The 24,839-nt window shown below is 29.5% G+C and overlaps 1 protein-coding gene across 3 annotated transcripts in view; it reads left to right on the top strand.

Annotated features, from left to right (window-relative positions):
* Positions 1–1,252: 1,252 nt before the first annotated feature.
* LOC142322444 (orphan steroid hormone receptor 2-like) overlaps positions 1,253–24,839 on the top strand; it is a 90,534-nt gene continuing 66,947 nt past the window's right edge. For all 3 annotated transcript variants that reach the window (XR_012755853.1, XR_012755852.1, XM_075361539.1), the window contains exons 1-3: positions 1,253–1,340; positions 6,598–6,738; positions 9,793–10,060. The gene's annotated coding sequence lies outside the window, so the exon portion shown is untranslated. The remainder of the gene's footprint in view (positions 1,341–6,597; positions 6,739–9,792; positions 10,061–24,839) is intronic.

Genomic DNA, 24,839 nt, shown 5'->3' with positions numbered 1-24,839 from the left:
GTTAAGAAATTTCTTTTTATACAATTCTTAAGCGGTAGGAAATAAAGAGTCAGTACTGTTGTATCGGTAGAGTTGCCAATTCTCAATACTGAGTCCCAGTTAAGAAGAGGCTGCTAATATGACAATACTGGAGGTTAGGGGGATAGCTGATACAATTCCCGTGGAAGATAGAGGAGGAGATGATTGTTAAAACACAGGAACTGCTTCTGTTTTGGTATTTTACGTTTTCCCCCTTTAATTAATATGCCTGGGTACTTTATTTTAAGCCTTACATCAGAAGCTTAAAAAAAATTTAAAATAATTTAATTAGAAGTAAGCATATTATATTTTTAAGAATACAATATTGCAGAATGAATTCAAAAGGTATAGTGTTTTTAAAAAAGTAGAATTGCATAATCATCCAGTAAATTTAATTTATTTTGTTTAATTGTGTTAACAAATTTACCTTAATTGTTCGTTGTAGGTTAAGAGAAATAAAATAAGTATAAATAATGTATTTTATTGTTATTATTTTGATATCTTTAAAATTATATTAACTTAATATAAATGATACATTGTAAATATCTGAAAATAAAGGTACTTTCCCATTAATGACTTACCAATTTTAAGTTGTTTTTATACCCACAATTTTTTTTGTTGTAAAATACATACTTAATACTTGGAAAATTTAAGTATTGCATTGTGCTTTTCACCAAAATTATTTAGTAATTTCTTAATTTTTTTGTTGTTTTAAAATGTTCTCTTGTTGTTTTAAAATGTTCTCTTGTTTTGTTTTGTTCACATTCATCAGTTGGCTCAAACTAAATTTTTTACAAATTTTATTGAATATTTATTTATAAGTTTATCAACAATTTGTTCAAGTTTATTTATCAAGATATCAAAAAAGACTGTTTTTTGACAGTTGATGAGATTTATAAATAAAAAATTTATAGTTAATAATAGCGATACAGGCATTATGATTACTTTTTTAAATTCTTCAGATAAAGTTAAAGTTTACATTTTTAGTAGAAATTAGTGGAAAAATCTTTCAGTTTCTGTAACTGGAAAACCAAATGTTTGAGGTTTAAGTTTGTATGTAAAGTTTTTCTTCATTTTCACCTGAAGAAAGCGTTCCTGAAATATGTTCATTTCATCAAGCGACACTCAAAATATGAAGGAAAGTTGTAGTAAATCTTAAAATATTAAAATTATTTTTATATTATTTACGATATAGTTTTTTTTAATTAAAGTAATAATTAATTTTTGTTTTTACAGATTACTTAAAAAATAAGACTAGAATACTGATAACACATCAGTTGCAATATTTGAACAATGTTGAACACATTGTTGTGTTGGAAAGTGTAAGTTTTATTTATATATATTTTTTATTGTTTAATATATTCATATTAATCTAATTTGTGTAGAATCATAGATGATAATTTCTATTCGTCTTCTATTATTTTTTTTAATCTTTATCTATTACTAATATCCGTAAATAATTTCTTAATTGCTGTAGAAAACTAACCATTTTTTAAAGACCTGTTCAGTACTCTTATTTCAATACATTTTAATAAAATGAATGGATTATGCCTTTTATTCCATCTAGAAAAAGAACTGCCTCTGTCATTCAGTAGACAAATTGTTCTATTAAAAACAATGGTTTTGTTAAAACAGCCGTCATTATGTCTCTTACAGAGGATAAATGCACAGAAAGTCATATTGTTTTAGATATTAATAATTTCTGGTAACTTTTGTTGCTTTGTATACAAGTTCTGTTCAGAAAATAACCAAACTTTATTTTATTATTGTTTATTATTAATTTCATAGATTATTGGTTCTTGTCCCCTTCAAAGTACAACTCTCCCTTATTCACACACTTTTCCCAGTGGTGTTTCCACTTCACGAAGCAGTCCTGGATAGCTTCATTTGAAATGGCTTTTTTTAAGGTCAGTGATGAATTTGTTTTAATGTTATCAATGGTCTAAAAAATGGCGTGTCACTGATTTTAATTTCAGAAATAAGAAAAATTGCAAGAAGCCAGGTCTGGTGAGTAGGAAGGCTGAGGGAGGTCAGTCATTTGATTTTTGGCACAAAACTGACGAATTGACAAAGTTGAGTGTGCGGGCACATTGTCATAGTGAAGAAACCATGAGTTGTCTCACTACAACTCTGGTCTCTCTTTTTGCAGAAGGTTTCACATAATTGTTATAAAACACCTTGATAGTACACATGGCTCACTGTTTCACCTTGAGGTATGAATTTAAAATGCACAGTTCCATTAAAATTGAAAAAACAGAGAGCATCACTTTGACATTGGATCGAAACTGATTTACTTTCTTGGGGCGAAGAGGTCCTTTTCCAATCCATTATAGTGATTGAATTTTTGTCTCGATGTCATAACTGTTAATCCAGCTTTCGTCTCCTGTTATGATCCTTTGCATTTATTTTTCATCATCATTGGCTTGCTCAAGAAGTTGTCGACAAACAGTCCAGTCGATGTTCTTTCTGCTGTTTGGTCATCAAACAAGGAACAAACTTTGTGCAACTCAATGCATGTTCAATTTTTCAGTCAAAATGTTATGGCATGGTCCAATCGAGGTGCTAACCGCTTCTGCAAGTTCTTTGAAAATCAGTCGGCAATTCACACGCACCAGATCGTTGATTTTCTGAACTTGGGTGTCATCAGTTAAAGTCGAAGACCTTCCTGGCTGAGGGTCATCTTCAGTTTAATTATTATTTTCAAATAATATTTGTAAATATTATTTGCATTCAGTTTAATGCATTTTCAAGCATGTATAGATAACATATTTATTTGAATGTATGTCGACCCTGAATATAGGCTGAACTCCCTAATTTTGAATTTAATTTTCAGTAAAATAAAATTTGTAGAAATTTTTTTCCCACCAAATAAAATTTTACCGATAAGAAATTAATTTTGAAATTTATTATACATAATTATAAAGTACTGTACATACTTTTTATTATACTATTTTATATATTTTGTTATATTATACATACTTGCTTAAATTTTGTATCTAAATAGTATCATGATAAATAAGAAAAATGTTAAATTGTATACAAGATTTATAGTTAGAAATATTTTAAAAGAAATGATACTGATTGCAATTTTTAAATTATTATTTAAAATGTGTTTCTATATTTTTGTGAAAACAAAAATGCATTAAATAATTCACTACTTCATAAAAAGATTTACTCACAACACATGAACTCTTGAATTGATGCAATCATCACTACTGAAAATAAAATGTTTTTTTCATAGTTTGATTCTTCTTTCCACAGAATATCATCTTCATTTCCATCTAGTGTATTGCTAATGCAACATTTTTTAAATCCTTGCTCTAATGCTATCGATTTCCATGACTTAATAATCCACTCGCATAATAAGCTCATGGAAGAGATTTCTTTATTCTTAAAGTAGGAGTAAGCTGATGACAGTTGTTTCACATCCAACAATTATAATTTTTTTTAAGATTATCTTTACTAGGCTTGTTCACAACTACATCCAAAACCTATAACTGTGAAGTCATATCAACAGGTATTGAACTAAATCCATGCTTTAAAATTTAAAGCAAAAAAAAAACACAGATTTAGTTATTATTTATTTATTTTCAGTTACATGAACCCTGAATGCATCTTATAATAACAAATTGCTATCTTCTTGGACTAGACTATTTTAAGCCACTCGTTGACCAAAGACTCATCTATCCAACCTTTTTCATTAATTAGGTGCTTTTATTAATGGTAATAAGTAATATATTTTAAATATTAACTGTAATAAGTTCTCCATCATGAATATAGAAATGAAAATAAACTATGAAACAATTTTACAAACCCAGTTGAATTCAAATCTAAGTCAGCCCTATATACAGGTCAACCCCCCCATTTTGCAGGAGAAAATATTGGAAAAAACTTGGACCTATAATCAGGTAAATACATTAATTTCAATTAGTATTTGTTTAATAAATTTCTTTTAGATTTTGTTGAATCAAAAAAAAAAAATTACTTAAACTGTACGTTAACCCATTTACCCACCAACCGAATTTTTTTGTACAAAATTTTTTTATAACAAAATTGTTTTATATGCAATGCGATCCATAAAGTATTCAGCTCATTTTAGGTGTTAATAAAAAAAAAAAAAAAACAAAGTAATGTACTTACATGCATGTTTTATTGTTGAACAAGGCATTTCAAATAGTTTGTTTATAACACTTAAGTAAGTTCCTCATGAGCTCATTTTACGGTACGTAAAATGTCCAGATGATATTCAATTTTTTGCCACACATGAAGAATATCCGAAATTATTTTATTAATTACTCCTTCACTTCTTCTTTGTAGTTCATTGAGGTTGACAATATTTGTTGTGAACAACCTGTCTTTGACAAACACCCAAAGAAAGAAATCAAGTGGCATAACATCAGGGGGTTGAGGTTGCCAGGGAATTTGACCATCTTGGTCAATTCAACATTCAGGAAATTGTTCATTAGGTAGTCCCTAACACGTAAACCCCAGTATGGTGGTGTGCAACCTTGTGTAAAGTAAACATTAGGTTTGCTGATGTTCAGTTTTTGGTACTGCATATTACTGTAACATGATTGTATAAGTCAGGTGCCATACTCTAAAAGAATGTAAGCATCTGGACATGAAATAAAAGTTTATAATAAAATTGGCATAATCATTCTCAAACTGTTATAACCATTCTGAAGGTAACAGTATCTTGTAAAGGATACTAAGGAAAGTGAGAAATGGAATGATATCTCATTGTCTTCTTCACTGAGCCAAACTGATTCCATTTAATGAACTGATTATTCTTAGAAAAAGTAACTAATAGGTAGTCTTGCACCTTGAGTGTTTTATATATTATGTTTTAACCATTAGGAAAACTGGAACAGATATAAAGAAACAAATTAATTTACCTCTTCTATCAAGAAACAGTGGTTTATACACTTTGTCTCTACTTTTAGATTAAAAATATATTGTCTTTGATACCTTACTGATTTCAAAATCATTTAAAATTGTACCCAAATTTTATAGCTTGTATTTATTACTAGTACAATTTAAAATGTAACTTTTTTAAGTTTGTTGTTTAATTTGTATGTAAAATTTTAAAGGTTATAAAGTTTTTTTTTACTGCATTGAAAAAAAATTCAATAAACAACTATTAATCTGAACAAATCAGATAACTATTACTACAGATAACTGTTAGGATTTTAAGAGTAACATTATTTGTTTATGCAAGGTATAAGCCTACAATACTAATGTATTCATTGTCCTATTGGGATAAATAATGATTGTATAGTCAAACTAATGCGTAAATTTCTTTTTTGATTAAATTATAGCCAAAGGATATCATCTAAAAAAAGTTTTGTTAGTATAGGATGAGATTAGAATGTAAAGAATCCTTGGAACACACCTGAATAATATTGACTGATACTCTTAGTCTCTTTTTCCCAGTCTTTTACTGCTGTTTTACTAATTCCTTATCAGTTTTTTCAGCACTCCCCTTTCTAACTCTACTCTTTCTAATGCCTCTGACTTCTTTATATAATCACAAAACATTTATATTTTTTATTCATAATGATTACACTATTTTGTTCAATACAGAGATATGAAAAAGTGATTGCAGTGTTCAGTTATATAAACATCCAAATAAAGAACAATAAAATGTAATATAAAACTGATACTATACTATGCTGAAGATACTAAATGGATAATGGTATAAAATATTTTCAGGGATAATGCTTTTGAAAGGAAATAAAGTGCAGTCTTAGAATAAAACTACGTACTGAGAATTGTTTAATGGCATGATTATAATTAGCTACTAGATCATGTAGTCTGCCTAGTCATAGTATAATATGAAGGAGTGAATACATTATTGGAATCAGTTATATAGTGAAAGTACATAAAGGACAGGAAAAATAGTTATTTATTAAGTGAAAAGTATATAGTATATTTATAAACAAATCTGTTTTTAGTAAATTAATTTCCCCTTCAAATTTAAAACAGTGTATTGTTTTATAACAGAAAGGACTATCTTAATTTGTTGCTTTACACTGTACATTCCAGTCTTTCTTATGGTTGTGATATGTGAAATGTGTCTGTGGTCCAGAAGCATCCGGTCAAAGTGGTTTTTTCTGAATATTATGATATTCACTATACAGTCAGTTTCTGTAGCAAATTAAGTGAGTCACTTGTAAAGTTGAGTACACATAAATTTAATGGGCCTTTATATTTGATTGAGTGATAAAAAGTTACACTAAACAATTTTATCGCATGTTTCTTTAATAAGCCTACCATGAAAGTATTGTTATTTTTGAAAATGGTGAAAGACTTTGTCACTTTTTGGGAATAACTTGTGACTCATGTGAGATTGCCTGCCAAGTAGATTAATCACAGCACCTGCCTTGTTGCTATGATTATGTAACTAACATAATAGAAATTAAGCAAGTAAACCGTGTGAAATATTTTGTCATCTCATTTCATTATATTGTAACTGGTATATTATTTATTAACCTGTTTAAGTAAAAGTCTGTCTTATAACATTGTAAGTTATCAGATGTACTGTTTGTTGTTTTTTTCAAATATATAATTTTTTTTCAGGGAAATGTGTTAGCCGAAGGTACTTATAAAGAGCTTCAAGAATCTGGTAAAGATTTTACAAAATTGTTATCATCTAGACCAGATAGTGAAGAAGCTGATGTTTCTGATAAACCATTGCACAAACGTCAGTCATCTGTCCGGGTAATAATTAATCATTGTTACTACTACTACTACTACTACTACCCGTTTATTATTAGTAATGACAACTAATTATTTATTTATAATAATATTTTTAAAATTCTTTAATTACCCCTTTAAAAATATTGGAATTTTTTCTTTTGTAATACCTTTCAGAGATAATTAACAGATTTTTCATTAGCAGGATTACTACTGTTAATGATACCTGATGTATAAAGATTAGGAAATCTCTTGAGTATGTATCAGAATATTTTGTATTTGATGTATGTTGTGTTTGTTCATATATTATTCAGTTATGTACTTTCATTACTATTTTTAAAAAATATATCTTCTCCACAAAGATGTGCTGCTAATTAGCTTTAGAATGTCCTACCCGAGGAAAAATTTTGGTCTTTAGAAAGCGATGCATTTAATAATGTTAGTGTTATCGTGGTTTGTCATGCTGACAGTGAATTGAAATATGTTATACCTACATCGTACTTGCTGTTACTTACCTGGCTTTTCCCCGACTTCCCTAAATGGAGAATGCATCGCTGTCAAATTTTTCTGATGAGATTTAGCAATTTTAAATCAAATCGATAGTAACCCTTTTAGCCAGGTCTTGTTGAAATCAGGAATGCTGTTTATGGACGGATTAAGGGGCAAAGTAACAGGCCGATTAACTGATCATTGGAAAGACAATCAAGATACTTGAAATCCACAGGTATTTATGGGCTGCATTAGGGTAGGGGCTTGCACAGCCGTATTTATATTGATAAGCGAGTACTTTTGTTTTGATTGCTGAAATAGGTTATGTGTTTAAAAGCTTTGTTTTAGGTACCATAAATATCAGCAGGAAACATTGATACAATGCTCAGTGTTATTTAACTTCTGTAATCTATAAGAATTGATTTATTAAGCGTAGTTTTGGTCATTGGTATTTCATTTTAGACACTTCAATTGGCAAATTCCCAGTTTGTCTTCTATACTCTTAAATTTTTCCATTATTATGGAACCAGCACGTTATAATGAAGTGTGTTTTACCATTTGTAATATCTGGCTGTATATTTGTGAAATTGTAATTCCAGATTGGCTGTTGCAATATTTAAAAAAGTGTGTACATAAAAATACATTTACAAAGGTATGTAAAGGCAAATAATGCCCCCCCACCTTTATCAAAATATTCCTAATTTACATTACATTTTTCTAAAATTTAAAAAAAGAAAATGCTTGACAAATATCTTCTTTTCTAAAAGTAAAAACAGAAAAATATTAAAAAGAAGATATTGAGAAAGAAAAGTATTGCTTATCTTATAGGCTTTGTGATTTTAAATAATATGTGTAAAAAATGCTTACATATAAAACTTGTTCAAAACTTTTTGAAAATATTAACAAAAATAATTAAAGTAAACTTTAAGACGGAAGTTAAAGCTAATGGTAGAAGAGTTTGAAGTAAAGGTAAATTGCCAACATTATAAAAGGCGATTTTCTATTCACTTTCTATAAAGTCATTTCTAAGTGTAAATCATTATTAATCTGCTCTGATACTGGTTTCTTCAGCCATGTCCTTCTTCACTCTGCTCTACTGCTAGCTAGAATTTTAAGATTCTGATATCTCCAATTTTCTTTTACATCTTTTATTAATTGATTTGTATGAAACTTCCAGAAGTCTCCAGATATCTAGTGTAGTAATTTTTTGACCTTATCTGTCATTGTCTTTAACATCTTCGGTTTACATGGTATATAAATTTATAAAAATTAATGATTTTTGTTAATTAAAAAAAGTAATAGTTTTCATTATTATTTATTTTGTTTGATAGATTACTTATAACAGTCAGAATAAATATAGTACTTTTCGGTTAGCATCCCACCTAACACAATATTGACATAACCTAATGCTTACTTTGCTCACTAACCTTATTCTTATTGATAATATTATTTTAGATAATTATTATTTCATTAAAAATAAACATTTTCAGTTTTATATTATGTTTTTCATATTATTGCGATAATGAGATTTGAAAACTTGTATTTTCTTGCTTTCAGTTATATTTAGTTTTGCATCATGTTAGTCTCGTGGCATTTAATATTCAAGGTTAATTAGACAAGGATAGCGAGCATTAGGTTATGTTGATATCATATTAGGTAGGATGCTAATCGAAAAATACCTAAATAACTACGTGAATAAAGTGAAATTATGCATGAGGCATCGTAGGCTAGATGAGAATATGGTTTTGAGCATCCTTGCATTGTGAGGTGATGAAGATGGGAGTACATCAACTCTACATCCTTGCAGGCCAGCTCGTTTTGTAAAAGATGTACCTGAGTTATTATCGGTCCCATCCTTGAACTTTATTGGTCTCAAAACATTGGGTTGCCAGTGAAACATTTGATTTGTGAAATCAATGGTAATAATTTGGTACTGGCAAGGTGTAGTGTGAAAATGGTTGAAAATCTTCCCGTTAAAGTGGTAAATTGCAACTTATCGAGAAGTATCTTCTTTTTATCAAAATAATATCATCGTGAGTATCCCATATCATTAGTTTTGAATTGATTACATGAAGTTTCTTCTAGCTCTGTTATTGTAGTTCCAGATTTTATGCATTCTACAGCAAATTTGGCTTAGAATCGTAAAACATTATAGCCTTATTTTTTTTTGTTAATACTGAATGGTTGAATTTTTTTGTGTTGTTAAATGAGCTGTGCATCGACTCTCATCTTGAATTTGTCATACCACTGCCATTCGTAATATTATTACTAATAAAATGAAAAAATAATTTACGGATCTTGGTAGCATTGTCCTTAGTTTATAAAAAATTAATCATAATAATTCATTTATCACATTTGAATCCGTGTTTCATTGATTGCTAGTTAATCAACATTGAATAGAAGCGTTTGTATCAAGAATATAGTTTCCGTTTACTACTGTGCATGTAAGCTGTCATGGCAATTTGATTATATGATATTATTTTCAACAGATAATCAAGACCTTGTACATTGTTGTTATTAATTTTATAGTTTTTTCTTTTATAAAAAGAAATTATATTTTGTTTAAGGTTGGATCATTTTATTTTTCAGGTTATTTACCCACAAGTCAAAACATTTTTGTAACATGTCTGATTGTCAGAAAAATGTTTCAAAACCTACTGCGAAAAAGCCAATATTTAAACCGCCTACATTTGTTCCACCAACTTCAACAAACACTGTCAAAGGTGGTATTAAATCTAGTACTACCACTACAACTAAAAGTGATAATGTAATGGTGACTAAATCCGGTATTGTCACTAACGATTATTCTGTTCTCAGTAAGAATAAAATTAAACCAAAAACTGATGAAAAATCTAAGGTATTTATTGTTATTTATTTTAATAATACTTAGTGCATGTATCTAGTGGAATATTTTTCTCTTTCAACTTTCCTCAAAATATGTTAATTAACTACTAACAGATTATAAAATAAATTCTAAAGAGTAATTCATTAAAATGAAGGTAAATTTGCAACCGACAGGTAACCTACTCTTATTTTCTCTGGTGGCATCCCCATGCCACCAAGGTTGAATGTTAGAGAGAGAGGGGGGGAGTACGCTCTTCCACTCCGCTGTGATGTTTCACAATACGTTTCACCTCGAAAAGACCTTGCGGACGAAGCTCATTGGCAATCTCAGGCATATTGATTTTCAAAAGGTCTCGGCAGAAGATTACACCACAACTGGTATTCAAAGATATGTGACATACCGCTTTTATATTGATACCACCCACATTGGTGAGAAGCAAGAGTGATCGACTCTACTAAACATCTCAACTAGATGTTTAAACGTTTAGTTGATGTTCGTCAACTAGACGAACGTTAATGACTGTTCGTCATTAAACATCTAGTTGAGACGTTTAATGACGAACAGAGCCAGACGGAACGGTACTAGTGTAGAGTACCCTAAGAGTACCATTCCGTCTCTTAATTTCTTGACGGTTTTTGGTGAACCACTTGAACCGGTTATTACTTTATTTATCAAGAATGGTGGCATCCTTTGGAGAAAGCCATCTTCCTGATTGTTTTAAAGAACTATAAATCTGATGTTGTTAAACTTTTCTTTTTTCTTTTTCCTGTTTAGCCTCCGGGAATAACCGTTCAGGTATTACTTCAGAGAATGATTGAGGATGATATGTGTGAGTGTAGTCTTATGCAGTCTCATTTCGACCGTTCCTGAGACGTGTGCAACCCAACCATCCAAAGAACACCGGTATCCACGATGTAGTATTCAAATTCGTATAAAAGTAACTGCCTTTACTAGGACTTGAATGCTGGGACTCTCGATTTCCAAATCAGCTGATTTGGGAAGACGCGTTCACCACTAGACCAATCCGGTGGGTTGATGTTGTTAAACTGCAGACAGGATTCATCACCATTTAATACACCAATCTACAGAGTTCTTATCCTCATCAGACAAAGCTGAGTGATATCTTTTCACATGACATCGTGTCGTGGTTTTTCCAGATGGATCACCAACTATGAAAGGGATTTTTGGAAGCTCATAATTTTGGTCCCACGAGTACCGGGGAAATACAAGACCACCTCTGCAGAGCCCACGCGTACAGAGGCTAGAGCTAAATACGACTGAGTTCGCCCAGGTGCCCAGAGGACATAGTTCGAGACTCACTACGTAGAGCCATCCACCTATCGGGACGATGGTTTCCACCTTGAGTTATGGTTGAGTTTTGTAAGGTGTTGTAACACCACCGAGTGTAAGTGTAAGAAGAAATAATATAGGAAGTTGTTGTTTAGTTGTGTAAGGGTATATGTTTTAATTTGTGCAGTGTATGTGTATAATGTAAAGAGTTCAGCAGCTCAGTGTGTAGTGGAAAGAGAAGCTGCATAGGATAGTTCCGTGGGGGACGCCATCCCCCAAAGTCTTAAATAATAAGACTTCCTGTCGGGGCTTTTGTTTTGTGCTAAAAAGCTTTTCGATTGCAGTTCTCAGGTAAGAATGTTCCAAATAAACTTTCAATTCATTTTTTGATAAAGAAATATAGAAGGATCGGTTCTGTTTACAATCAGAGACATAGCCGGAGAAACCTTCAATACTTAATAGCGAAATATTGGAAGATGTTAGGGTAGCTTTTTAAACTCACCTAAAAAATCATTACGAAAACTTGCATATCTCTGTGTAGTGCCTTTAAAGCTACCCGGCTACTTAACTTAAAGCCATACCGAATTCATGTACCACAGGAATTATATCCGGTTGATTATGCTTCAAGGCTTCGCTACTGTCAATGATTTAATCAGTATGTTCGGGAGAGCATTAAAGTGTCAGATAATGTATTTTTTTTACAGATAATGCTAGGTTTCATTTGAATGATTACGTTAATAGTCAGAATGATCGCTACTGGAGTTCCAACAATCCTCACATCATTCATGACCTCTACACCCATAGAAAATTGGTGTGTGGTGTACAAAAAATTCAGGCGAAGAATAATTGGCCCCATATTCTTTGAAAATACTTAATGCAGACCTCTACCAAGAAATTGTAATGCAAATTTAGAATTAAACCAGAGAGATTTGTGGTTTCAACAACAAGGAGCCACTTGTCATACGGCAAGACCAACAATGGACTTTTGAGAAATTTCTTTGGTAAAAGAGTAATATCGACTGGCTTATGGCCAGCTAGGTTACCAGATTATTTCTCCTGAAGATTTTTTTTCTGGAGATGTCTAAAAGTTTGTGTATCCAAAAACAATCCACACACTACTGAAGAAATGTAAGCCAACATAACTCAAGAATTACGAGAAATTGGAAGATGTACACTTTGAAAGGTTGCACGGAATATGAATCGGTGAAAATAGTGGACACTTTCAACATTTATTATAAAGAAATTTGATCTCGATATTGTTTTGCACAAATAATTTTAACATTTATAACTAATCGCATTAAATATAACACATTACTTTTCTTTAAATCGGGTTGCGTTTTAAAACAAACATTCTGCATATAATAAAAAGAGAAATTGTAATTGAATTTTTTCGTTAGCTTGTACTTGCCACACAGTGAATGAATTAAATTTTCAGTTTATAACTTTACTAAAACTTTAATCTCATTTTTTTCATAATATAAATTTCAAACTGACTTTTCAAAAACTAATAACTTTTTTGTTTGAGATATAAAATAAATGTGATTTTTTTCAGCGTAAAATTTTCCAATATATAGTTACAGAATTTCACTCTTATTCTGGTTAAAAATAAATTCCCATCTTGTATAAAGACTGTCCCATATATGTTTATTATAGATACAATATGTGCTTTTGTACTATTGTTGCAACGTCAGTTTGTTTGGACGATTCAAGGAAAGGTCCTATGCAAGGTCATAGGAGCGTTACCGGCCATTGAGCCGCCTACCTTTCAAATCTATCCATCACAATTCTCTAGGAGATAACAATCGGTAGAAATCTCCTTGTTATATTTTATTAGAAAAGGGTGAATGTAGTATAAAATGTCAATATGTAGCAAGTAATATTTTTACTTGCTTCAAAAAATAAGGTCATAGTATATTCCTGTCAAATACGGACATTTTATTTTAAAAACAAATTTTTTTTGGCTTTCACGTTTTTATAATCTCGTAAACAGACAGGAAAGATTTAAGCTAACGATTTTCTTACATTAAATACACCTTTCCGTGCTAATATACAAGCTATGTAGCCTAATATTTTTGACTTGTGACCAGACAATCTCCATGCTAGTCTGATTACAGTAGTGAAGAGGCTAAAGTCCAATATCATTACAAAATAAGATTATATGTTTTCAGTAAATTCATTTAGAAAAAAATTTATCTTTCAGTACTCTGACCTTTCAGTCCAATATTGAATCTCTATTGAAACTCTATCAGAAGAAATCTTTTTTTATTATAATCGAATAACTGTTATCCAGGTATTTGGTATTGTTTTATTTTTGGGGGGGGGCTACAGATATACGCAGTAAATTTTTTGAGTAAGAAATTATCACTGAGCAGAAAGGAATGGAAATTGCATTAAACCAGTGAAAAAAAGTTAGATTAGGTTTTCCGACATAATGGTGTAATTCTACTTTTTTTTAACAGATTTAGAATTTTTTCCTACAAAAAAATATAAATAATAAAATTAACAGAATATTCTTCTGAATTTCTAAATGGTTATCACGATTTCGACTTAATAAAAAATAAATCATCCTGATAGCAGATATATTCCGTAAATAGAACTAAAATTAATTATCTGTAAATAAAATAGTAGACATCTTTCTTAGTAAAAAAGAACTAACCGTTTTATCCTTAACTTGTATTTTAGCATATTATGCTAATACTGACTAGACGTTTTATAGCTACTGCTGTCATTTTTATCATTAGATGAAGTCAAACAACGTTAACTGAACATACAAGCGCGTACCTTTTTCATAAACATATCTTTGATAGATGTTTAATCGATTTGTACCCGAGATTTTTTTACAACTGGGGTTTTGACGTTACGGTATTTAGTATTTCTGTTTTTAGTGCTATAGACTTTTCTCAAATGATTATCGAGATAAAAGTGCCACCTGCAAGATTAGGGTTTCCTGCGCATAACAACAGAAGTACTTTTCTCTATATCTTTAGATTTCATGAAGAAATAAGGAAAAGTAGAACATCATCTCGATTTGTGACTGTTAATTCGGATATCAAGCAAGAACGGATATACCGATTTTAACAAAAACTTGCAGAATTATCCTAATCCCGATTGAAAGCTACAAAATTAACTACAAAATTTTCCAGCGGCCCTTTCGACAAAAACGACTTTTTGGCATTATTTGCTCAAGGTACATTTTATTAAAGGAAAAATATATATATTTATATATGTACATGTAATAATAATAACGACACAAAAAGATAAAGGCTATAAGATTTGGACCTTTTTTAATTTTTTTGCGGAATAAGAAATATGATTTTGGAATTTTAAATGAAGTCTCTGGTTTTTTTTTTGGTGAAAATCTTTTCACAGCTTTACTCATCGAGTTTAAATATGCTTTCTAATAAAGTTACTTAAAGATAAACAAAACTTAATAATATTTGAGACAAACTTTTATATTTATTATGCTTTAGTATTTTTACGCTTCCGTAGTATATTCCTGTCTAAAATATAATGGCATCTCTTGAGACTGCTTAAAAAAGTAAGAATGAGTTTTCAATATATAAAAATGGGCTGTTATATCATTGTTTGGCGCCCGTAAGTATGGATCGTGTAGATCGATAAATAAAAAATTAAATATGTTAACTTATAGCTGTGTTTATATTTATGAATTTGCTATGTTTGCTAGAAACAAAAGTCACTTAATCTCAACAAATAATATCCATCTCTACCAAACCAGACAACGGAACCAACTGTTTTCTTATAATTCAATAGAATACCTCGAATTTAGAAAAAAGGCCTTACGCTTCAGTCACTATTTTTAATAAATTACCGAACCGTTAAAAAAAAATCTTCCTATTATTTTATTTAAAATACAGTGAAAGAAGATTATTCTCTAACTGAAATAATATTACTGTGGAAGAACTTTTAAATAACACAGATTAAAATTTAAAATAAATCCCTTAATTTTTTGCATCCCGATCGAGGTGTGTACAAATATGTGCTGAAATAATTTTCAATAATGTCTTCTGAAATGTAAATTATTTTTTAATTATCTAATATTTTCACGTATTTAACGTATTTATGTTATTATTTCACGCGTTTATATTTTAAATAATTAACACTGGCTTTAATCACACCTATTTTTATCTTTTAATTAATATATAATGATGTATACAGTGACAATAAAGTTCAGTAAATAATTATATAATTGTTCATTACTTTAATTTTTCAATATAAAACGTGTATTTCTAAATCGTGAAGAATATTCAAAAATTAAAAAAAATAATATTAGTTCCATTTATGCACGTTTTATTTAATATAACGAGCTATTTTTACAACGAAGGTCAAACGTACAAATCTTGTAAATAAAATTAAGTGTAGTGGTATTCAATTCATACTGTAAAATTTAGTTGAATAGACGACGCACGGAGAGGGAGTAGTTTCCGTCCTATATTATGAGCATTGCAGCAGCAAACAACCTCCAATTCACACAGGTTTTGAAGTTTGTGCTACGGACGGGACCAGTTCCTGAACGTGTAGATGGCCTACAGTTGAATGAACAAAGGACAAAGCTTATTTATTTTGAAAAAGGTCAACGAACTGCATACTCGTGTCACGGTGGCCGCTGTCCTGTTTAGAAGTACTGCTCTGATACAACTTTCACTTAAAAGTTATCGTTCATTTTTCTTATAACATTATTTGGGAATTTATGTCGTATTAACTTATAAAGAAACTGTTTTTAAAACTTAAAATGTCTTGATAATACATCTATAAATAGTTTATTCAGAAGAAATAATTTATCTACTCGTACTTAGTATTATATTTTCAACAAAAAAAAAAAATTTAATTAAAGCGATTTAAACTTACATCGCAAAGGAATACAGTATTCTAATCAAATTATTTAGAGTAACTTTACTTCTATTCATAGAAGTACAATATTTATTTTCAAAAATACAAGAATTTTTTAATTTCATTTTCCTAAAATATATCTGAACTATCTTAAAAAATAATTTACTGAAGATTAATGAAAGAAGATACACACAGTTTTTTGGCCAATTTAAAATATCTGTAGACATGTCAAAGACAAAAGTATATTTCAAGGGAAAATCTAAGTAAATGCAATAGGAATAAATGAAAGTTGTTTTTCTTTCTCTTATATGCAGAATTACGAATCAGATTACAATCATTTCTTTTATAATTCATTGATCTGTTTTCATGAGCATTAATACACTAAAATGATTTTTTTATAAATTTTAAAAGAAAATTCAGTACATGTAAATTTATGTGGTGCCCTTTCTTTAACTTCCTAAATTAACAGCTAGCATGTACTGCACAAGTTTGTGACATGAAAATTCCTTTTCATTCATTTAATATAAAATAAAAGTAAAATTGCAAAATAAATTATAATAAAATAAAATATTTTATTAAATAAAGTTATGGTAAAGAAAACAGTTAGTAATATTTATTAAAATATAAATAAGTTTTACAAGAAGAAAAAAACGGCTAAATAAAATATGAAATCGTTTTTCTTGATTTCCTTAAATAAATATACATTAAAATAACAACTTACTTAATCCCTAAATTGTAAGTTATTAACTGACAGCACTATTCAAAAAATGTTTTGGTTATTAATTATACAGTACTGCAATCTAAATAATATTTTTTAAAGATTTATAAAATTATATAATAAAGCTGTGAGTAAAACAAATATCTAGAATTAAAAAATATCTATATACATACAAATGTATGAATGATGAATTTTAGAAAGGGGTCGAACAAGCTAACAGACTGTTCTCAAAACTTTTTAATGTAGTCTAGAAAAAATACAGTTCAATCATTTTGAATTAATCAAAATAAATTATGATTCAAATATATGGTACTAAACGAAAATATTTTTTCTTATCTTTATAAGAAATTAATTCTTTACTGCCAAAATGTAGGCAAATTATTGTTTTAATTTAATTTTCTTTATACAATAATTTGGTTTGGTTATTTTTGTTTTCATTAATGCTTATGTTTCAGCTCATATAAATAAATAACTGTATAAATAAACATTTTATTCAAATCTATTCATAATATTATACTCTTATGTAAACCATATCGGGTACGGGTGAATATTTTTGCTACTGTGCAGGTTGGAAAATAAACTGAGAACATTTTTCTGGAAGGTACAAGGAAATACCATCGAAGAATATTAGTAAGAAAATTATCAAAACATTCAAAGATAATAAATTAATTACTTTTTTGTCTTCAGTCATTTGAATGGTTTGATGCAGATCTCCAACATTCGCTATCTGGCGCTAGTCGTTTCATTTCGGTATACCCCCTACATCCTACATCTCTAACAATCTGTTTTACACATTCCAAACGTTGTCTGCCTGCACAATTTTTCCCATCTAACTGTCCTTCTAATATCAAAGCAACTATTCCAGGATGCCTTAAGATGTGGCCTACACGTCTGTCTCTTCTTTTGGTTATATATTTTCAAATGCTTCTTTCTTCATCAATTTGCTGTAACACCTCTTCATTTGTCACTTTATCCTCCCATCTGATTTTTAACATTCTCCTATAGCACCACATTTCAAAACCTTCTCATCTTTTCTTCTCAGGTACTCTGATCGTCCAAGTTTCACTTCCATATAAAGCTGCGCTCCAAACATATACTTTCAAAAATGTTTTCCTGACGTTTAAATTAATTTTTTATATAAGAAGATTACATTTCTGACTGAAAGCTCATTTCGCTTGTGCTATTCGGCATTGGCATTCTATATCGCTCCTGCTTTGTCCATTTTTAGTAATTCTACTTCCAAAATAACAAAATTCTTTTACCTCCATAATATATTCTCTTCCTATTTTTATACTCAGTAGTCCATCTACATTATTTTTACTACATTTCATTACCTTAGTTTTGTTCTTGTTTATTTTCATGCGGTAGATCTTGCATAGGACTTCATCCATGCCATTCATGTTTCTTCTAAATCTTTTTTACTCTCAGCTAGAATTACTATATCATCAGAAACGCTTTATCTTTTCACCTTGCACTGTTACTCCGGATGTAAATTTTTTAAAATGCTGAATATTTTATTCCAGTCTACGTTATCAAATGCCTTTTCTAAGTCTATAAGTGCCTTATATGTTGGTTTGTTTTTCTTTAATCTTCTTTCTACTATTCTGAGTGCTAAAACTGCTTTTAAAAGTATAGTTCCTTGTCCCTATACTTTTCCTGAAACCAAATTAGTCTTCTAACACTTCTTCTACTTTCCTTTGAATTCTTCTGCACAGAATTCTAGTTAAAATTTTTGATACATGAATAGTTAAGCTAATTTTTCTGTACTCTTCACATTTATCTGCACCTGCTTTCTTTGGTATCTTGACAATAACACTTTTTTTGAAGTCTGATGGAACTTCCCCTTTTTCGTAAATATCACATACCAGTTCTATCTATTGCTTCCTCACCCACATTGAGCAGTAATTCTGTAGGTATTCAATCTATCCCAGGAGCCTTTCTCCCATTCAAATCCTTTAATACTCCATTAAATTCAGATCATTCTTCTTCTATTTTCTAACTTATCTTTTCTTACTCAGACCTCTTGTGATGTCCTCCTCAAAAATTTTCTTTACCTCTTCTTCCTCAAGCTTCTCTAAATTCCACCAATTTATCTGACACCTTTTCTTCAGGTTTTTAAACCCCAATCTATATTTCATTATCACTAACTTATGGTTATCAGTGTCTGCTCCTGGATATGCTTTGCAGTCGACGAGTTGATTTCTATATCTGCTTAACTATGATATAATCTATCTGTTATCTTGCAGTATCGCCCAGCTTTTTCCATGTGTGTATCCTTCTATTATAATTTGTAAACTGGGAGTTGGCAATTACTAAATTATACTTTATGCAAAACTCAATCAGTCGGCCCCCTTTTTTATTTCTTTTGCTCAGCCTGTTTTCACCCACAATATTTCCTTCCTTGCCTTTTCCAATGCTTGCATTCCAGTCTCCAACTGTTATTTAATTTTCATCCCCTTTTATGCGTTTTAATTGTTTTGTCAATTTCTTTGTGTACAATTACTGTTTAAAAACAAAAAATAGGTTCAAAATACATCAGAAACAATAAATGTGAGTGTTAAAATTCATAATAATGCATGAAAATAATTAGATGTAATTTATTTTCATGTTGATAATAAAAAATTAATCTTAACTGTTGATGGAATATTCAAAATAATATACTACTATGAGAGTTACAATAAAATATAATATTAAAATCAGATCTGAAAGTTGACTATTTTGAAAGAAAATCTTTGTAATTATCAATAAAAAACACTTAAGCGTAGTGTTAATAAATTAATTAGTATTATCTAGAAGTTTAGCTTACTGAGTATTCATGTTAATATGATATTAATGCAACATGATTTAGCAGATATTATTGAAGAAAATCAATAAAGATTATTGCTTTTTAAAAAAATAGGAAAGTTGAACCAATAATAATTATCAAAATCAGAATCATCAGCTGGAAATTAAATTTTGTCATAGTTTCATCTTGAAAACTATGGATGAACCACCTGGAAAAAAATATTTGTATAGCCAGTCTTTTGTGGCTAATGGTTTTTTGTTATTTCAAAAAACATATTTTGCTTTCACTTTCTTTTTGTTAATATTTTATAATCTGGATGTCCTAACCAGAATACTCAGTACATAAAGGCAAGAGGTTTCAAAAATCAATACAAAATGGGATTAATGTTTTGATAATACAGTTGAGAATGGACTACATATGATTAGGAACTTAAAAATGTAACAGGAAAGCTTTTGAGTGAATAACAAGGATGGATTAAGAGCACGGTGACAATGGCATTTACTAGTGTAAATGGCACTCTGGAAAAAATACAGTATTTTTTGCAAAATAATTAAGCTAGTATTTCAGAAATAATTAGCCTTATTCTAGATCAAACCAACTGCCAAACTGTAAGTAGGCTAAAGATCTGTTCTGAAGCAATATTAATCTCAAAATAAATATTTTCATCCTTTACTCAGTTGATGCCATTTAAATAAATAATATATTGATTTATAACTAAAAGTTATACATTAATTTGTCGCCTTGTATTATTTGTCTCAGTCCTTTTTATATCCTTCTTGTATCTGAGACACAAGAATCACCAGTTTAATTTTCTTGCAGTATTAATAATGATGTACCACTCCCTGTGGTGAACAGAATGAAATGATCACTTATAGGGTTGAATAGCATATCAAAATTTCAGTGGGCTTGACGTATTGATATGAAACGTATACCACCTGCACTTGTTATGATTATGACAATTAACATACAAAAATTTCAATTGAAATGTAAGTAATTTTAAATTTATATACTCCTACTGCAGTTCAATTTTCTTGATAAGAGATTTATATTAAATAAAAAAGTTTAACAAAAATGGACAATATTCTTTAGTTGAAAACTGATTAATCTTTTAATTGAATAGTAATAACCATCAACTTCCTGATCCAACCACAGGTAGAGTACTGGAATCTCCTTCTTTCATCTAGGTTAAGAGTCAAGCATAGCATTTTTTATATGTTGTAAATTTTCTTCCTAAATTCCATCTTGTAGGAAGGAATTTAGGAAGAAAATTTTAGTGTCAGGAAGGACATCTAGGTCTTAAAACTCTACTTCATCCCAGAAAAACAGGAGGAAAAAGGGCAAAGAATATGTTGGAAAACTGAAATAAACACGAGTAGAGGGCATTATATGAAAGAATGAACAGGTTTGTAAAGTTCACTACAATTTTAAATGTTGTGGAAATGAGATTTAGATAAAATCTACTATAAACGAATTTGAAATTGTTGAAAATCATTTGAAAATGGCAAATAATATTCAATGAAACTTTGATTTGAAAGTCAGCTGATTGATGAAGCTTTACGCGGATAAAATATATATTACAATAATTATAAAAATATTCAATATTAATGTAATTTCTCATGAGAAATATATCATTATTTTAAAAATATAATAAATACAATGAGATGTAAATAAATCGTTTACTATTACAAAATTTTAAGTAAGAATATATGTATGAAAAGATTACAATTATTTTATAAATATTAGTCGTTATTTAAATTTCAAGCATTTCATCATCAAATTAAAGTTTTATAAGAATTTTTATCAGTTTATTCTTACAGAATTAAGACTATATAAACTTGTGATAGTTGTAGCTTTGTTTACCTGATAAACTTATAATTAGATAAGATTGTATATTTATAATTGACATCGTGGAACAATTTAAAATATGTTTACATTTAAATCTTCTTATTTATTCACATCATTACTGTTATACTGACGTACTTTCACTGTTATTTATAGAATAAGTTTATCTTACAAGTAACAATAATCGAATACGTTTCAGTTATAATAATAATATAAAAATAGTTATTAGTAATAGAATAATGAGAGTCAGTTCAAACAGTTTATTTTTTTGTGTGTGTGTGTACATATATATTTTAAATCCTATTAATATAAACCACCTAGTACAGAATTTTGGTATAAGACATATCTTACCGTAATTTTATCTTGAAAGCATTTTACTGGGATTCCACATCCTCAAAATTCTATACTAGGTGGTTTATGTTAATAGAATTTAAAATACAATTTAACAGTACAGAGGAATTACATGAATCTTAAAAAGATTAATTTCTGTAAAATAATATATATATGTATATATATATGTGGTTTGATTAGATATCTTCTACCATGTCTGCCTCCATTCAATTCTATTTCCAGGTAATTGATGTGTTTCTAGCAGATCCTATCTCCTTTTAATTTCCATAATTTTTATTTTTTGGCCATTCTCTCTTCTTTGAATCTTTCAGTGATTCATCTAGCATTGCTTTAATCAACCCGCAGACTTTCCTATTCTAAATTGTTCTATTTTAAACTTCTATCTCATTTACTTTCTTCATTAACTCTTCATGTTTAACCCTATCTGTCTACTTAATTTTTTCTAATTTTTTCCATATCCTTATTACTAATACATCTAACTTTTCTTTGTCCCTTTTCCTTGATATTTGTGCAGAAGTAGAGTCTTAACGTAACATTTCACAAAATGTTTCTTCAAACCTAATCCATCTTATTACATAACAACTGTTTCTTTCTATTGAATTATCTTTACCAATTATTATTCTGAATTACATTAAACTTTATTATAGTATTTGTTTTAGAAATATTCTATTGCATATTTTATCTATATAAACATACAAGTGCTGTACCTTGTTTGGAATTATGTGTAAGGTGTAAACAAAACTCAAAATTTATTACAGTAAAACTACAGCATGTGGATTATGTAATAATCTACATTGTTATGCAGTAATTATTGTTTGGTCTGTCATATTCATAACATGGTGTCATGGCTCTGATTATTGCAACGTGCATCTTGATAATTAGAGTTCTGAATAAGTTAATGTTCTATCAATTTCTAGAGAGAAAAATTACAGTAAAAGATATTTTGCAGTGAAGAAATTAAATACTGTTGTATCAATTGTAGTAAGGAAATAAAATATTATATACTCGTGCATATATATATAAAGCAAATGGATTAGATTAATTATTTACACTCTCAGTAAATATACATTATGAATTTGTATTTGCTTATGTATCTTAATGAAGTTGTAACAGTGCAAAATATTTTAAAGCTAGCAAATAAAACTTGCATTTCGGCAACATACAGTACACTAATAAGTAATATTTACAAATAATTAGTGAAAAGAATGTTCATATTTTCTCTTGATTTACATAAAAAAGACCCTGAATTTTCTCAATCTCCATTCAACATTTACATAGATATGCGCTCAAATAATTTTTTTAACATCTTCTGAATCGTGTTTTGTTTATCTTTTTTTAATATAAAAGTCTCTTTGTATTCATCTTAATATTCTAAGATTAAGAAATATAACATTCATGTGTTTATATTTTGAATAACTAATATGAACTTTAACCATTTTTATATTTTATTTTATAATTAATTGTTCATTTTGTGATACTACTCTGATCAACGTTGTACCATGGTTTTCCTTGATCCATTCAGACAAATATTACAACAGTTCCTTTATTTAACCGTGGGGTAGAATATCTACTTACCTATTCCTGACGTTATCTACATTTAATATATTATTATGTACTAACCAGAATAAGATTATATTTATTTATTCTTTACATTAAACTACACAATTCAGGTAAAATTACACGCTAAGGAATTATTCGTAAATAACATAATAAATCATTTTGAACTGATTTTGGAATGTATTAATGACACTTTGTATCATCTTTTTCATTATTTCATAATATAGAAAAGGACAGTAGAAAATAAATTAATGAAATAAAGCGCTAAATTAGTTTTGCTAAGTCATTTTTTATAAATTTATAAATTATTTTTTGCGTGTATGTGATCTTTGTCTATATATAATTTTGTGTTTGTAATGACAGAATATTGTAATGACTATTGTCCAATTATGTCTATTGTTCAAGCTCTGTTCTATTATCAACAATGTGTTAAATATTCGTTTTATTATGAGAGGTTATCTCTAAAGTAAAGACCGTTTCATTGTAAAAACATTTGTTCTGAAAACTTTATAAATATTTTTTATTTCTCTTAAACTACATACCTTATACTACTTCTCTATATGATCGACACTTAAGTTAAGACATTTATCGTAGCAATACACTAGCTTCAATATACCTTCGTCGTATTCTTCTGCCGCCAGTCCATTTAGCCACTGATTAACAGCATTTTTAAGTTCATCGTCACCCGTGAATCGCTTACCGCTCAAAAATTCTTTCAATTTCTCAAACAAATGGTAAACAGAAGGAGCTAAGTCTGGGCATTATGGTGAGTGATCGTAAATTTCCAACCCAAATGTTCTCAGTAAATCACGTGTCGGACCCGCAACATGTGGACGTGCATTATCGTGCAGCAGGACGACGCCGTCGGTCAGCCGCCCACATCGCCGATTTTGAATGGCGCGCCGTAACTTATGTAAAGTTTCGCATTTATATCGTTCCACGTGGCATGAAATCAATCAGCAGTATGCCAAACCGATTCTAAAAGGCTGTGGCCATTAGTTTGCTTCCAAATGACTGTGGCTTGACCTTTGTCGGTCTAGTTGGTGACTGAGGATGACGTCATTCACTTGACTGCCGTTTTCTCTCTGGCGTGCAATAGGAATCCATATTTCATCGTCGGTAACAATTGAATTAGGGAACTCATCACCTTTTTCTGTGTAACACATAAAAAATTCCAAAGTAGATCGCATTCGGATTAGTTTGTGACGTTCCGTTAAGACGTGCGGCACCCAACGTGCACAAATCTTTCTGAAGCCTGAATGATTATGAACAATGCAACCAATAACAGCTTTTGAAACATCAGGAAAAGTAAGGGCCAGGTTGGAAATCGTTGAGCGACGATCTTTTTTGATTTCATCATCGACGCGTTTCAACAAGCCCTGTGATTATCGAGGGCCTCC

This window comes from Lycorma delicatula, chromosome 3, assembly GCF_047948215.1.
Source record: "Lycorma delicatula isolate Av1 chromosome 3, ASM4794821v1, whole genome shotgun sequence".
Classification (NCBI taxonomy): Eukaryota; Metazoa; Arthropoda; class Insecta; order Hemiptera; family Fulgoridae; genus Lycorma; species Lycorma delicatula.
This window is presented reverse-complemented; position numbering and strand designations above follow the sequence as displayed.